Raw genomic sequence first — 16441 nt, 5'->3', positions numbered from 1 at the left:
CACGGGGCAGCTAGGTGGCGCAGTGGATGGAGCACCGGTCCCGCAGTCAGGAGGACCTGCGTTCACATCTGGCCTCAGACCAAACACTTGACATGTACTAGCTGTGTGACCTTGGGCAAGTTACTTAACCCCAACTGCCTCACCAAAAAAAAAAAAAAGATACCCCAGCAATCCAGGAGGGAGGTGATGGAGGCTGTATTCAGATGCTGTGAGGGTGAAACTGACCAGAGATGCTGCACAGTTGAAATCTACAGGCCTTGGCCACAGCCTGGATACGGAGGCTGAGCATGAGCAGTTAAGGCTAATATCTGGTTTCTGGCTGAGGTGACTAGGACGATGGGGACATCCTGGAAAATAATAAGGAAGTTAAGAGGAGAGGGGGCTGCGAGTACCACTAATGAGTTCAGTTTGAGATGAGAGCCCAGAGGTCAGGAGAAAGATTAGGGCTTGATAAGTGGATGTGAGAACCGTCGGCATGGAGACAAGTGAACCCTCAGGAGCCAAGAAGCACACATGTTTCCAGCCTTCCTTCACCCGACTCCCTTCCCCAGGCTTGACACTCTCACTGAGCTAATCACAGCCTTCCACTAGGCCAAAACTTCTCCAGGTCTGGGCTGGTAATGCCTAAGACAAAGGCCAACTGCAGTCAGCCACGTGGTGCCGGGCAGAGTGAGCACCTGTAAATGCTTCCTGACAATTCAAGTTAGCCTGTATCTTCCAGAGCCCAGCTCAGGTACCACCTCTTACAGGAAGCCATAAGGCAGGACCCATACTTCCCAGGTTTACTTATTATGTCCCTGAGTGAGCAGGCCCTATTATTTCATATTGCAGCTAACAGGGTAGAAGCCACAGCCCTCTACCCTACAGGAGCTTCCTGAAGACACAAAGCATCCCGAATCGGAGGTGCCAGTAAGCTCTTTGCATGTAGGAACTGGTTCTTCCTCTGCTAGCAGCCCAGAGCCTGGCACATAGCAGACACTCAGGACTACGAGCTGACTGACTAACTTCCCCTATCACAAAGCCCTTCACTCTAAAAAGGGAGCACCATGTGGCAAAGAGGCATACTTAGGCAAGGGCTAAATTAGGAATGGGCCCCCCCCCCCCCCCCCCCCCCCCCCCGCCTTGGAGGCCTTGCAGCCAAGGCTGGGTGTGGATTCTCCTTCAGCTACAAGTCAGACTAAAGAGTCCCTGAAGTCCCTTCCCACCCTGGGATTCTGGAACCCCACAATGCTTTACCGCTGCCCATGTAGGAAAGCCACCAACAGCCCAGCCAGGGTGATGGCAAGCAGCCCCTCCAAGAAACCGGGGGAGCCATGATCATGCCTTCATTTCAGACAGTCTGACCAGCCCTCCTCTATCGGACTCCCAGAAGGCCTCCAAACTCTCACCAGGGCCCAGGAATTTAAGCATAAGATGAGTGTAAACGTAAGGAACCAGATTCCTTTGGGAAACAGCATACGCCAGGTAAGCTGGCTGGCTCTCCTAAGAAAACTCTTTACCTTGTGAAGCCTCATGTGGCAACAGGCCCTGGCCCCAGTGACTCCTGGCAGGCTGGTCACCCCACCCCTCCCTGCCCACCAGCCCCCTCTCTTAAGGAACCATATTCAAGGCCACAAGGCGCAGAGACACCAGTCCTGCTTCTGCAGGGGCTCAGGGACTGTCTCCACACAAGCTGAATTACATGGGGAGGCTGAGGGATTTCATCATCACTGCTGCCATCATCCCAAAGTCCCGCCAGGGTGGGAGGGGGCAGCCTGTCTTCCTTCAGCAAGCACAAGGGAGCTGGCAGAGGGAACCTGGGCCTTCCCCCACCACACCTGGCAGCAAAGCCCCTTCCTCCTCCTTCTCCTCCTCCTTCGGGAAGACCCCCGGGCTCACTCACAGTCAGAACAATTCTCCCTTCCTTCTGGGGCTTCCACTGCAGCCCCACTCTCATTCTACAGTGACAACCTCTGTGCTGTGCCTGCCCCACCCAAGCATCAGACTGTGAGCTTGGGAAAGCAAGCTCTCCCACCCCTAGCCTAGCAAAGTGCACAGAGCACAGGAGACAGTGAACAAATGGCTGATGAATAAAAGGCAACAATATCGAGGAGACTCAGGAAAATAGATGGAGGGCTAGGAGGGACCTCAGAGATCACGTGGTCCCATTTTATAGATGAAAGAAACTGAGGCCCATAGAACAGAAGCGGCCTTCCCAGGGTCAGATGGACAGGTCTTCTGCCTCCATGCCCACCCTGTATTCACACCCCCTTTCCACCTCTTAGCACAGGTTCAGCAATTAAACCAACGGGGCCGGCGCTTCTGACAACTGACCTCTCATGGACCAGCTCACCATGCCCGAGAGCTGCCCCCAAGTTACCCCAAGAGTTCAGGGGTAAAGGAGGGGTAGGAACCTGGGCCCCTGACCTGAGGGCAGCATTACCAGCCTCCAGAACCCAGCAGTGCCCTCTGCATCCTCCTGGGGAGAAGGGGCTGTGGACAGCCTTCCCTGGCTCTCTCCATCTGGCGGCATCTGCTTATCACAGAATAAATAAGTGGCACAGCATGCCAGCGACCCCGGCTGTACCCCTGCCGCTCACCCCGCCTCCAAGGGCTCAGTGGCCATCACTGACCACCCCACCTGCACTGCAGACAGCTAAATGCCAGCCTTCTCTTCCTGGAGACAACAAATTAACAAAGTTCCTTCACCCTTTCTTGCCTCCCACTCAGCAGGAGCAAAAACCTGACCCAAGAAGGGTCTGAGAACTTCTCTCCACGCAGGAAGACAAGAGAAAGAAGCCCCATGCTTAGACGGCTCTAAGAATTCTCCCTCCGGAAACTCCCCCCACCAAAGCCCTCCTGCCATGTGCCACAGAATGGTCGGGGATAGAGGGACAGCGCCCCGTCATCACACTGGGACAGGCCTCCCCAGTCAAGATGACTTCAGCCCATGCAGAAGAATGTTCATTTTCTGAGTCTCCTCTTGGTCAAAGAGGCACAGTCTGATGCTCGTACTCCCCTCTCCCATCCAGGAATGCGGCCTTCTGATGGAAGAGAAGTGGAAGGCTCAGAGGATCAAGAGGCGAAAAGCACCCAGCCCCCCTGCCGCAGCTGGCTTCTGACTCCAGACATTGCTCCCGGCAGAGGAGATCCATTTTCACAGTCCTTCCCAAAGGGCGTCTTCCCAGAGGTCACGCCTCGACTTCAGACAGGCACTGACTTCCTGGCCATTCACCTGCCGAGCAGGAAAGACTCTGGCCATGGCAGCCAAGGAAATCGTGTCCTTTCCCAGCACATCTTGGGGAAAGGCGGGCCAGCATCCAAGAACCCCGAGCAAAGTTGTCTTTGTCAGCATCTCCCTCATGCCTCAAGTTGGCAGGGTTGGGGGACCCGCCCTCCCTCCCACGGCTCTCTCCTTGGGGGTCCAATGCTGACACATTGCTTTCCAACTGCTCCTCCATACATTCTCCAGATGCAGAACATCCCCTCTCACCCCTGCCCCACAGCAAGCACCCCCCTAGGTACAACCCCCATCCTGGGACTGAGAATTCCCAGAGTCCTGGCTATGAAGTCAGAGGTTCTGTGTTCAAATTCGATCTCTGACCTTGACTGCCTGGGCAATCCAGGGTTAGGGTTAGGGTCCTACTCTGTCAAATGAGGAGGGCAGGTTTAGATGGACTCTGATACTGCTGCTAGCTCAAGCTCTAGGGCCTGATGACCTTTTAAGAGGGGCCTTCACCTCAAGACATGACTTCAGAGGCTCCCAGCTCTAATTTTCACCCAACCCTAGCCTAGATCAGACTTCACTTGTAAGAGTGGCTTTCTATACCTTTGAGGAAAACACACACACACACACACACACACACACACACACACACACACACACACAAGAAAATACCAACACTGCCACAGAATTTATGAGCTGAAAGGGACTATTCTCTCTTTTACAAAAGAGGAAACAGTCCTAGAGAGGGGAAGGGTCTAGCAAAACTCTGCACAGAGCAAGCGTTTCATGAAGGTTTGTTGTGGTCCTGAAGGCTGAATCTCTAGTTTTATGGATGAGGGAAGGGCAGTGCAGAGCATGGCAGGCCCTGGCCCAGAGTTCTCAGGCCCTGGGAGCTTGGCAAAGGTTCACTGGATGAGGGGGTCCTAGATCCACAGTGGGAGGGCACCTCAGAGATCACCTACCACAGAGGGGTCAAACGTGTCTACAAGAGCCAGATGAAAACGTCAAGCAGAGAGGCTGAACAACACAACACAGATAACATTAACTGGTGGCTTTCTAAATCAACATGTAAGCCTCATAGATCTGTTTTTATTTGAATTTGACAAACAGATGAATTTAGCCTAATTCCCTTCTTACAGAGGGAGAAAATGGCACCCAGAGAGAAAAGCGCCCCCCCCACTCACTGATCAGTCAATGGGTCAATAAACATTTATTGAGCACCTACTAAGTACCAGGCAGAATGCCAAGTGCTAGAGATACCAAGACAGACCAGCCAGCCCCAAGGGGCTCTCAGTGTGTGTGTGGGTTGGGGGTGGGGACTGGAAGATAAATCAATGTGCACAAAGAAGCTGTAATACAGGAAAAGGGGAAATCCTCATGACAAGGAAGTCTTCTGAATTAAAAGGGGTTGGGAAAGGCTTCCTATAGAAGGAGCAATTTCAGTTGGGACTTGGAGAAAGCCAGAAAAGGCAGGAGGCAGAGAGGAGGAGCAAAAGCATTCCAGGCCGGGGGGGGGGGGGCAGCTGGAGACAGCGCTCACAACCCAGCCAAAAGATGCCAGGAGGCCGGGGTGAGAGAAGAGGGAAGGGACAGGGACGAGGCAGAAGCTTCTGTGCCTGATTCTAGAAATGACAGGGAACCACAGGAGTCACTGAGCAGGAAGGCAGGCAGCGCCTGTTAGGAAAGTCCATGTGCACACACCACACACGAGATAGCCACGTGCTGAAGGAATCGGTGCCTCGGCGGGTGATGGCCTAGGAAGCCATGCTCGAAGCCCTCACCTGACATCCTCCCACTCACTCCCCCATGCTGCCCCCTCCCAGAAAGTGCTCCCCCTGGGACCTACTAGCAAAGGCACCAGGAAGGCCTCACTCCATAGGCCTGGGTCCCTGATGCCAGAGATGCCTTAAAGACCACGTCCCCACAGGACACCCTCAATCAGACGGAGGGGACCCAGGGCCACAAGAGACCAGAGGAAGAGCATGGGGTCTGCTCAGCCCGTCACCACCCACCATTTCCTACCAGCTCCCTAGCTCCAACAAAGTCTCTGAAAGCTTCTCTTGGCCTTCACTTTGTCAAGCACAATTAAGGAGAAGTCTGGCTCCAGACATGCACCTTCTCCTTGACCCTCATCAAACATGAAGCCTCTAGGGCAGGGCTGGGGAACCTGCAGCCTGGAGGCCACATGTAGCCTCTAGGTCCTCAAGTGTAGCCCTCTGACTGAATCCAAACTTCACAGAACAAATCCTTTTATCAAGGGGATTTGAGGTTCCCCTCCCCTGCTCTAGGGCAAGGCCATTTCCCCTGTTCTTGGACCACAGAGGTGACCCCATACTTCCTCTGCTGCTTAGCTGGCAGGGCCCAGGATTCTGGGAAGCTCCCCTGGCCCCACCAGGTACAGGTTCTGCATCTGGCCCAAGCTCTAACAGAACAAAGCTGAGGGGCAGGGGAATCTCCAAAGTGCCAGAGAGAAGGGTGCTTCCCCGCCTCCCCCCACCCCAGGCATTCACAAGAGAAACCAGAATTCTAATTCCTCGTGCGTTGGACCAGAGCCCGTAACTCTTTCATGGTCAGAGGCCTGCCCAGCCAGCCAGCAGAGGCATCCGAATTGCACAAAAACAGGACACTTTCTAAACAACCTTCAAACCAAAGAAGGCCAACCAAACATTGAGCAACAGGGCTGAATTTTAAAATATTTATACAAGAAACCATATTAGTGCATCACGGGAAGTTACAAGGCTCAAGGGGAAATCAAATTGTATCAAAATGTTATGAACACAGATAGACCACAAATAAATAAAAAAAGAAAGAAAAAAGCCCAATGGACAAAAAGAAGCCGCGTGAGCCGGGACATAAATGGACCCCAGAAGGGCTAATCACTTGGTTCCCCCCCCCCTTTTCTCTTGCACAGTTTGGAAGGAAGGAAGCTGACTTGTCTTTGGCCTGTTCTTCCAAAGTGCTAAAAAACTGCTGTTCCCCAAACTGGGAGCTAACAGATCACACACACAGGCATGTGGATCATTCCTACAGATCACATACATGGAGGGTACACGGCTTGCTTACACACACATGAATCACATACAGAGATTACGCACACAAAGATCACACAGCTCACATTAGACACATGGATCACACATCACATACACGTCACACACAAATCACATGCACACAGAACATTCACACGCACAGCTCATGTATACACATCACACACATCATTTACCTGGAGTACACAGAACGCATACGTGGGTCACATGCACGTCGCTCACTCACACACACACAGATCACATACCCACACGTGGATCGCAGGTATCATTTACATGGAGCACGCAGATCACATACATGGGTCACATGCACGTCACTCGCCGACACGTACAGATCACATTTACAGAGCTTATTCACACACGGATCACACAGATCAGATACACAGATCACACACCCACACATGGATCACTCACATGCATGCATCATCCCGACATGGATCACACCCCCACACCCTGTCTCCCACCAGGGAGCCCAAACCAAAGCTGTCCAGCCTTGGACCGCGCCCAGAGCCCCGCTGCACTGCCTACTGATGGCCAGAATGACAAAGTGCTGATCCTGGAGTTGGGAAGACCTGGGTTCAGAATCTACCCAATTCTCACTAACTGTGTGACCCTGGGCCTCAGTTTCATCTCTGTATAATGGGGAGTGCAGCACGTCGGACATCCGCCCACCTCGGACTCTTGCCCTCTGATACAGCCCAGGCTCTTTCTAAGTGCTCCTAAAACAACCTCCTCTGGCTGAACGGCCCAGAAATCCCCCAGAAGGGGCAGGGGCAGCCCTTTCATTGCCTGCCCTCCAACAGTTCACAAGCTTCTCTCCAGGATTCTTTCCTGACCCTTCCTCAAAATACTTGCCCAAGAAAAAGAGGCCACCCAAAGCAAGGCCCCAGGAAGGAGGCAGCTCAAATCTCCCTGTTGCTTCCTGGGCTTGGGTGATCTTGGCCTTCTGACATCCCAGCGGCCCAAGGAAGGAAAGGAAACACAGGACCTCTGAAGAGTCGGCCCTGTGGAAGCCTGGAAACAAGAAAGAAGCCAACCCCCAGCCCTGGAAGCAAGCTCAGGAGGGAAAGCCCTGGTTCCAACAGAGCCCAGTGGTGGGGCTGGGTCTCCCTTCCCAAGAGCGGTTCAAGAAGCCCCCCTGACAATTCCAACAGGTGCAGCTGCCTCAAGAAGGCGACTGGGATTTCTGCAAGGCCTGACATGGGTCTCAGAGGGGGAGGAGGAGGCAGGGACAGCCTTAGCCCACCTGCCTCAGAGGACCACGCTGATCTTCCTCCCTGTCTCATTTACCCTCTAAGTGCCTCCCCATCTGCCCACAAACCCGCTCGAACCCCTCGCCTCAAAAGAAGGCTTCCTTGGACCAAACTGCTTCCCACACGTTCTCCTCAGCCCCTCGCCTGCCCCAAACCCCCGGCCCCCCTACGCTGGCGGAGCAGATCACTCGGTCACCAAAGCTCTCCCAGCCCCACCTGGGAACCTCTCTCCTCTCTTGGCTACATGGTCCTTCGCTTTTCCCTCTGCCCTCAGCCTTCTCTTCTGTCTGCAGTCTCTCCCACCGATCAGTCCTCTGCATCTACAGGCTCTTCGGAGCTCCAGAAATGCTCGTGGCCAGACGGCACTCTTGCTGTCCCACGCCCGTACCTCTGCACAGGCTCTCCCCCAGACCTGGCACACATCATCTCCCTCTCAGCCTTGCCTGTTTACTACTAACTAGACTCTGCAATGTTCCACCTTCCGAGTGGGGCCTTTCCTCTGCCCCCCCCATCCCTCCCCAAATTACCTCGTGTTTATTGTCCCATCTAGCCTCTATATACAAATATACAGACGCACTGCATTCAGTAAATGCTTCTGCATGCATCCATGCACAGACGTACAGATGTGTGTATGTACCCACGTGTACACATACACGCACATCGCCCCTGACAGAAGAAATGTCGGCCCCTTGAGGGCAGAGACTGACTCACCTTTATCTTTGTCTTCCCAGCGCCAAATGTATACTTAATTGATCTTCACGGAACTCCCCAAGCGCCAGCCCTCTCCCTCCCAAACTCCCTGCTATTTTACTACTTGGTGGAGATTTTCCTTTATGAACCGTAGAGTTAATGTCACATGTCATTTGCTATGTCTTTGTCTGTCTCCCCACCACAATATGAGCTGCGCCCGAGCAGGGAGGGTTCACTTCATTCTACGCGCTAGTACTAGCATCCCCAGTGCACATAATGACCACCTGCTGATCCACTGATCTCCTGACCGACCTCTAGACTCTCAGAAGACACGCCGGCGATATACAGACAAGCTAAAGAGAGGACAAATGGGTAAGGAAAGCACCAGCCTTAGTGCGGATGGCAGGACCTTAGCTGGGACTTGAAGGAAGCTGGGGAAGCCAGCAGGTGCAGGTGAGGAGGGGGGATGAGGGGCAGATCTAGCAGGCCATAGGGCGTCACTGCACCAGATGATCAGCTTAGGAGAGGATGGATATGGCTTCTTTACCCCTATAAACACTTCCTGCCTTTGACCTACTTCCTGTGCTCAAGTACCCTCTGCTCCAAAATCTTCAGGGGCTCCCTGTCAGCCAAGGTCAAAGTCCTCCATCTGGCGGTGGCAGCTAGGGGGCACCACGGTGCTGGCTGGGCCTGGAATTCAGAAGACCTGAAATCAAATTTGGCCTTAGACATTTTCTGGCCATGTGACCCTGGACGAGGCACCCAAGCTAACTGCCTCAGTTTTCTCATCTGTGAAATAGTGATTATAACAGCACCTACTGCCCAGGGTTGTTGCAAAAATCAAATGAGATGATAATGATAAAAAGAACAGAGCACAGCGACTGGCGCACAGCAGCGCTCTAGAAACGCTCATTTCCTGTTCCTCACAGGACCCTGGCCCGAGAAGCCCCTTCCACCCAAACTGGCCAACGCCTTGTTTCCTTCTCTGGCCTGGGCCTGGGGCAGTTCTCTCCCTCTTCTCACCCCTCAGATCCCTGCCCATGCTCTAAGACCCGGTGGAGATGATTCACTCCCCAAGAAACTTCCCTGACGGCCCGGGCTCACGGCCACCTTCTCAACTTCGGACTCCCATACGCTTCTGCTTGACTCATATGAATTCTATGGATGGTATATGTATCTGCACAGGTGTCCTGTACCCTGCTAATCAATGACTAATTAATGGCCCCTAGACAGAGTGCCAGGCCTAGAGTCAGGAAGACTCATCTTCCTGAGTTCAAATCTGGCCTCAGACATTTAGTAGCTGTGTGACTCTGGGCAAGTCACGTCACTCTGCTTGCCTCAGTTTCCTCATCTGTAAAATGAGCTGGAGAAGGAAATGGCAAACCACCTCAGTATCTCTACCGAGAAAATCCTAAATGGGGTCAAGGAGAGTCACACATGATGGAACGACTAAATCACAGACTTCACAAACTCCTTTCTTACCCAAATGTATATGGCCCCACTCTCCCAAAGCGCTCTACTGAGTAAGTGGCTCTGTATACAGCGGGTGCTTAATAATTGGAGGTGGGTTGAGCACCGCATCTATGATGTCACAGGGACCACCTAAGCCAGTCCTAGCCATGTGGTGCTGCCACCACGCCCATGCGTCCCGCCCCGCCCCCCCACTCCCACCGTTCCAGTTCTGGAGTCATGATCACAAGAAAGCCACAAGGGTGTGTCTACACTGTCCCCTAGTCCCACTTACTACTCAGTAACTTTCCAAAGGAGACAAACCCTCTCCTAGGGCACCCCCTCACTCGTTTACACCTCTGTAAGTAAGGGCAGAGAATGTCTTTGCTGGTGGATTTCTACCCCCAGAGCTTAGCTCAGTCACAGTGAACACTTAATCGATACATCTGCATCTATTCGGCCATTCCTTCCCAGGCAATTCTGGGCTAGGAAGCGCCCTCTACCAAAGCAGAGCAGCACTGCTCCCACAACTCAGCCTCTTGGGAAGTTGTCTTGGGATCTGGGGTTTGCTCGGCTTATGGAAGAAGAAGAAATCGAACCCAGGTCTTTAGGGCTTGAGGGGTTCCCTCCTGCTGTCCGTTTCATTGTAATAGCTCCCACGGCCAGAGTTCTGTCCCGTTTACAGCCACCCAGAGGGTGGGGTACCATGAGTCCCACAGTCTATCCCACACACCCATCCGTCCCACTGGACCGTAAGCCTGCAGCCACCTTCCCAAAGACGAGGGCTCCAGGACCAAAATGAAGCTCCCAGGAGCATGACAGAATAAATAGGACAAGACCCCAGCAAAGAGATGGAAATGGAGAAAGAGAAAGCAAGCATTCTCCCCTCTAACCCCCAGGGGCTGCCAGGGCCAAGAGAGAGCACGGCTGTGCCCAAACGTGGCACCACCCTCTGCGACAGCCACGGGCCAGCAAAGAAGGGAGGCATAAAACCAACAGCCTGGGAAGGAGACTGTCCAAGCTCCAACCTCCCCAGAGCTGGAAGGGAGATGAGGAGACCAGTGGAGGAAATCAGGAGATACAACGAACCAGGGTGACTCTGGTGTAGCCACCGAAAAAAGAGGACTCTCCATTATGAAGTCCTGCCATGCCACATGAAGGTAGTGAGTTCACCATTCCTAGAAGTATTCAAGCAGAGAGTGGAGGACCTGGTCTTTGGGATATTATAGGAGGGGCCACCAAATTCAGTGGGAGATCGGGCCAGGATGATTAGTGTCGGGATGATTGGATTCCAATGAAAAGACTGAGGCCCAGAGAGGTCAAGGAAGTGTCCCCCAAGGAGCAGACTGAAGATCTGAACTCAGACTCCGGGCCTCAGGATAGTCTCTCCCTACCGCACCGCCTCGATTTCTCCTCTCCTCTCTAAAAAGTCAGGATGTCCTAGGCTGCACCGATCCCACGGTGGATTCCACTAAGCTGGGACCCCCCTTGAGAGCAGGCGCTGTTTTTGCTTTTCTCCGTATCCTGAGCACCTAGCAGAGCGCATAGTACAGAGCACTTGCTGACCGACGGGCTTGTCTTGAGGAAGGCACAGAAATGCAAAGGAAACACTCCTGGGAACCAACTGAAAAAAGCCAATTGGTCGGCCCAGGTCTTTCTTCAAACAGCAGGCCTGGCCCCCAGCGGACGCATCCACAGAAACGTCCCAGGACGGGGAAGGCACTCCACAGTGAATAAACCTACAGGCCTCAGGTCAGAGCCTCTGCACCTTCTGGGGGTGGGGGGGCCTCAGTTTCCTCCTCTGTCAAATGGCAGGGGGCATTAGACGGCCTCTGAGGCCTCGTCTAGCTCTAGGCCTGTGACCCCACGACCCCACTCTGCAGACCGACAAAGCTGGGGGCTCACAATTTGTGTCACAAATTAGACCCCATTATCCTCAGCCTGTGCCAAGACTGCCACCATTCTGCCTCTAAACTGGAGAAAGCGGGGCTCAGCAGGGGAAAGAAAGCCCCCCCCCAACCAACCAGGAGAGAAACACACATGGAATTCTGGGGCCTGGGTTCAAATCCACGGTCTGTGTCTGGCCTTGGCTAAGGCCCTTCCCTCCTCTGTACAATGGGGAGGTCAGACTACATTGCCCCTGATGGAGCTGACCTCTGAATCCTTCACCACCTCGGTGGCTTTGTGCACAGCACCTTCCCTCTCTGCACCTCAGTTTCTTTCTCTGCCAAAGGAGTCCGGGCACATAGTAGGTGCTTAATAAATGCTGACTGACTGATTCTGTTCCTCTGCAGTGCTCCTCCATGGGCTCCCACCCCTCTGCTTTTCCCAGATGGCTGACCAATGAGACGGGTCCAAAGTGTGCGAAAGGGCCACATTCACACTGACGCTGGACCAGGGAGTCCCAGGTGGAGGGACCTGGAGCTGGCAGGGGCTTCTGGGGCCATCTGGATAGTCCAAGCCCGCCATCTAACAAAGGAGGAAACTGAGGCCCAGATGGAAAGGCCCTGAGTGCCCAGAGTCACCCAGCTATCATGTGTCTAAGGCAACATCTGAACCCAGGACTTCTATTCAGCTCTTCCAACCTCCTCATTTTACAGGGAAAGAAACTGAGACCCCAGCTGGTGGTCTTTTCCTCTCGTTTTCGGGCAGCGCCTGTTCTCCAGAGCACACTGCATCATGAACCAATCTGTTCCTTGGGGCAGCTTTCAGGGGACGAGGGTCCAGCCGTTTTCAATAGAAAACAGAGCGATGGCTTCTACATGGGCGACAACATGTTTCTTCTGTTGTGGAAATTCAGACGGCACCGAGCCTCATTTCCTTCTGCCCCCACCCCCGAGCATCAAAGGGCTTTCATTCAAAGCCGTTCTTTCGTGAACTGAAACCTCCCAACCATGAAGCTCAAACAGTCAAAAGGCCATCGAAACCAGTACTGATGGCAAACGTAAATGACCTCGAACCCTAGATTCCGGGGCTCCTGCTGGGTCAGCAGGCTCCTCAGGGCCCAGCAGCCACCTCAGGAGGGGGGTCCAGGGCCATGTGTTCACCATCACAGACTCAGAATCCCCCTTGCTGGAGTTTCTGGCCTCTGGATGCCTCAGAGGAGCGTGACATTTGTAGCCTGTATTCGGCAGAGCCGCTCTCCTGCTGACCACACAAAATGATGTGCTCAGGCATGTTGGGCCACATCTGCTTCATGCTCCCAGCCTGGGCCTTCCATCCTCCACGGAGGCAGCCGGCCCCTCCCTCCACCAGAGCACACCCTCGCCTGCCTCGCTAGGTTTTCACCTGGCTGGAGAAGGAGGATGAAAGGATGAAGCAGGGGCAATGGCCCGCTAGGCCAAGCTCCTAGCCAGAGATCCGCGCTGGGATCTCCCCTCCGGGCCTTTGGAGGGCACTCAGCACACGCCCTTTACTTGACGGGGTGGGGAGTGAGGCCAGCAAGTGGGGGGGGGCCCTCGAGCAAGGTAACAATGACAGAGCAGGCACAAGAAGCCAGACCCCCCACCCCCAGTGTCCTCCCGGTTCACCGATGCTCACTTTGTGCAAGGGAATCTGATCCTTAAAACAAAAGCCTAGAGCAGAGATCCAAGTCTTTAAAAAAAAATCTAAGGCATGAAAATACTTCCTTCCCTCCCACACATATTTGAGCTCTCCGGTGCCACCAATTCAAAGGAGGGACGTTCTGCATATGATGTACCACAGAACTTTCAGAAAGTATAATAAAGAGAAAAAAAGGAGAAAGACCTTGATGTCCCTTTGGGGGGGCCCCTCTGGCGCCTGAGAGGAGAAGAGAGAAAGGCCTACTTCTAGATGTAGCTTACCCCCAAATCTACAACTGCCAAAAGTTCTGACTGGGTGGCATTTTGCATTTCCAATTATAATCGAGTAAACGTGTTGCCATAGCTACCGCAAAATGCTGCCATAACTTTTGTTGTCTCGTAATTGCAGCGGTGACTATTTGCACACATGCAGCTGAGTTTTCTTCATTCCATCCCCCCCCATTAAGTTTGAGGCTCAGAAACCACAACAGCGGCTTTGAATCTAAAGCCCCTAAAATAAGGCACAGAATTATCAGAAACAATTAAAACTCCAGGCAAGCGCCTGGGCCCGATCCTATTACAAAAGGGGGTGGGGGAGGCCGGGCAGCAGCCACTCCTGAACCGGCTGACAGGCAGGGCTGCTTGGCGGGCTGGTCAGTTTGTTTGTTTACTTCTGCCCAGCCTGTTTTCTTTAAAGGCGCTGGGCTCTCCAACGCTTTCGGGGGACTTGTGGTCGGACCAGAAAGGCCATTGGAGGGGCAGGTGGAAGAGACCGAGGCCCGAGCCGTCACCACCGGCAATGGTGATGCTGACGGGACGCACTCCCTACCTTAGAACCAGCAGGCATTTTTTTCATTAGGCAATTAGGTTGGTCTCTGCAGTCATGCAATTAAGATTTAGTTAAGAAAGTCATTAGTTTAAAATAACTTAAGTTTAATTTCTACAAAGCTTTATTTGAAAATTGTGTCACAGCAGGTCAATTTCCAGCCACCCAATAAAAGGAACCTTCCTAATCAGTGAGACAAGTTACTAGAAATTGTTGATGGGCCTTCCTTCTGAGGCAGGCCCTTCTAGGGCACATAGAAGGTCTCCAGCTATTCCAGTGGCCAATCTGTCTGTGTACAGAGGAAACAAAAGATAAGTTGCCTCTAATTTCATGTTGTGTTTTTGAAATGCCAGAGGAGTTCAGATAATATAATCGAAGCCAGCAACATCCCTGGGCTGAGAAAACCATGCAGAATGAAAGCCACACAGGCCTTCTAGGCAACCCAACCCTCCTTCCTGGCTCTGATGAATCCTGGGCTGCCTCAGGCCCTGCTACCTCCTGGCTGGCTGTCCTAAGGCCCCTCTCAAGGCCCTCAGTTTCCCAGGGAGGGGAGGGGTCCAGCTGCATAATCTCCAGGCCCCCTACAGCTGCAGCCTTACAGCCTTCCCCCAGATTCCCGGCCCTGGCACAGGGATGGATTCCGCTGCAGCGACTTCAGCCAGCGGTCGCTCCTTTTTTCCATTCCGACAAAATTAAGCCTCTAAACTGCAGTTTCTTATTGTGGGCTTAGCTCCCCTCCCCATCGCCCCCCCCCCCAAGCCGCATCAAAGCCCTTAACTGTGCACCCGTGGGGGTCCCGGCTGCTCAGCCCTCTCCTGGAGGCAGCCAAGATCCCAAAGGATGGGTCAGCCTTCCCAAAGAAGTCTTTCTCCAGCCAGACGCTCACTCCTCTGCAGTCTGGGGCAGAGCGAGAGAGTGGCAAGGCCTCCCCATTTGCAACCTCCTTCCTCAGCACTCCCCCAACACACACACACACACACACACACACACACACACACAACACACACACGCCAAACCAAACCGGTTTGGGGAGCCCACGCCAGGCAACCAGTTACCTATCTCCGTCCTCAATCTGCCCAGAGCTTCAGGCTTGGACTCAGCAGCCCCACAGACCCCCGACTCTCAAGCGCAAGAGGGGAAGGGTTGGCGGAGGGCAGGGGTCTCCCCAAACTACATCTGGCACCAGACAAGAGCTGGGGTCACCGATCCTGGCCAGGGCGGGGGCTTGCCAGGAGAATCTCTCATTTAATTGTAAAATTGCTCCGTTCTAAGCACGGCGGGGAGGAGGGCTGGGGGCGGGGGGCGCCCCCTCTCCTGGCAGGATGCTCTCCAACCTGCTGGCGCAGCAGCAGGACTCGGGAGAGGGCCGGCCCGGGCAGGGAGGGTGGGGGCTGGAGGGCCCCACTGCAGGGTTGGGAGTGAGGGGCCCGAGCCATCGCAGGAACCCCAGGAAGACAAGGAAATGAGGGAGACCTAGGGGTGGAGGGGGCACAGATGACAAGCTCGGAGGAAGGGACCGAGGGGCGCAGATCTGGGGGAGGGGGCAGGGGGGATGACAAGTGGGGGGAGAGGAACAGAAGGACCCGCGGCGGGGGGGAGGGGGATGATGGGGTCTCCGTCTGGAAGAGGGGGACGCAGGGAGCCGGGGGCTGGGGAGGGGCCTCGAGGCTGGGGGGGGGTGTCTCTGTCCCGGGCCGGGTTGTGTCTGTCTGTCTTTCTGTCTCGGAGGAGGGAGGGCAGCGCGGGGCCCGGCCCGCCGTGGGCACGGGGCGGAGGCGGACAATGGCCCGGGAGGCTGCCCTGCACTTACCGGGGCGGGCTCCGGGGCGGCGGCCGCGGCTCGGGCATCGCCTCCCTCTGGGGCCGCATCTCCCCGGGCGGGCCGGGCCCGGGGCGGCGCTCGGAGCGGCGGCGGCGGCAGCTCCGGGCTCCTGGCTCGGGGCTCGGAGCGGGCCGGGCTGGGCTGCGGAGGCGGAGGCGGTGGCGGTGGTGGGGCTGGGGCGTTCGGGCACTGGCTCGCTCCCCACCACGGCGGCGACGGCAGCCCCACAACCTCCCTCCTCATTCACAAAAAATTGACCCACGTTGAACCAGAAGGCTCGGGCCCCCCCCACCACGCCGCTCGTCCATAGGCCGCCCGCGCCGTCCATCAGGAGTTACGGCCCCGCCCCCGCCGCCCGCAGCCCGCCGTCTATTGGCCTGCCTGGGCTTGCGTCACCTCCCCCTCGCCGCCCCTCCCTCCACCCGGACTCCTAAGGAAGCGCTCGTCAATTACGGTTCGGCCCCGCCCCTCCAAGGGCACCTCTTCTCCCTCCCATTGGTCTGCTCAAGGAAGCGGGGCACCACCCAGGTCGCTCCCGCCCCTCTCCCGAAAGCCAAAGGACCCGACGCGAAGACGGAGCGCCGGCGAGCCCCGCCCCTGAGAGGCACGTCCA

At 55.0% G+C, this 16441-nt stretch overlaps 1 protein-coding gene across 2 annotated transcripts in view; it reads right to left on the bottom strand.

Moving 5' to 3' along the window:
• The window catches only part of HDAC4 (histone deacetylase 4), a 290128-nt gene extending 274007 nt beyond the window's left edge, over nucleotides 1-16121 (bottom strand). For both annotated transcript variants that reach the window (XM_078154602.1, XM_078154603.1), the window contains exon 1: nucleotides 15817-16121. The gene's annotated coding sequence lies outside the window, so the exon portion shown is untranslated. The remainder of the gene's footprint in view (nucleotides 1-15816) is intronic.
• Between the last annotated feature and the right edge of the window lie 320 nt (nucleotides 16122-16441).

Source organism: Phascolarctos cinereus, unplaced genomic scaffold, assembly GCF_003287225.1.
Source record: "Phascolarctos cinereus isolate Bilbo 61053 unplaced genomic scaffold, phaCin_HiC Scaffold_5;HRSCAF=322, whole genome shotgun sequence".
NCBI lineage: Eukaryota > Metazoa > Chordata > Mammalia > Diprotodontia > Phascolarctidae > Phascolarctos > Phascolarctos cinereus.
This window is presented reverse-complemented; position numbering and strand designations above follow the sequence as displayed.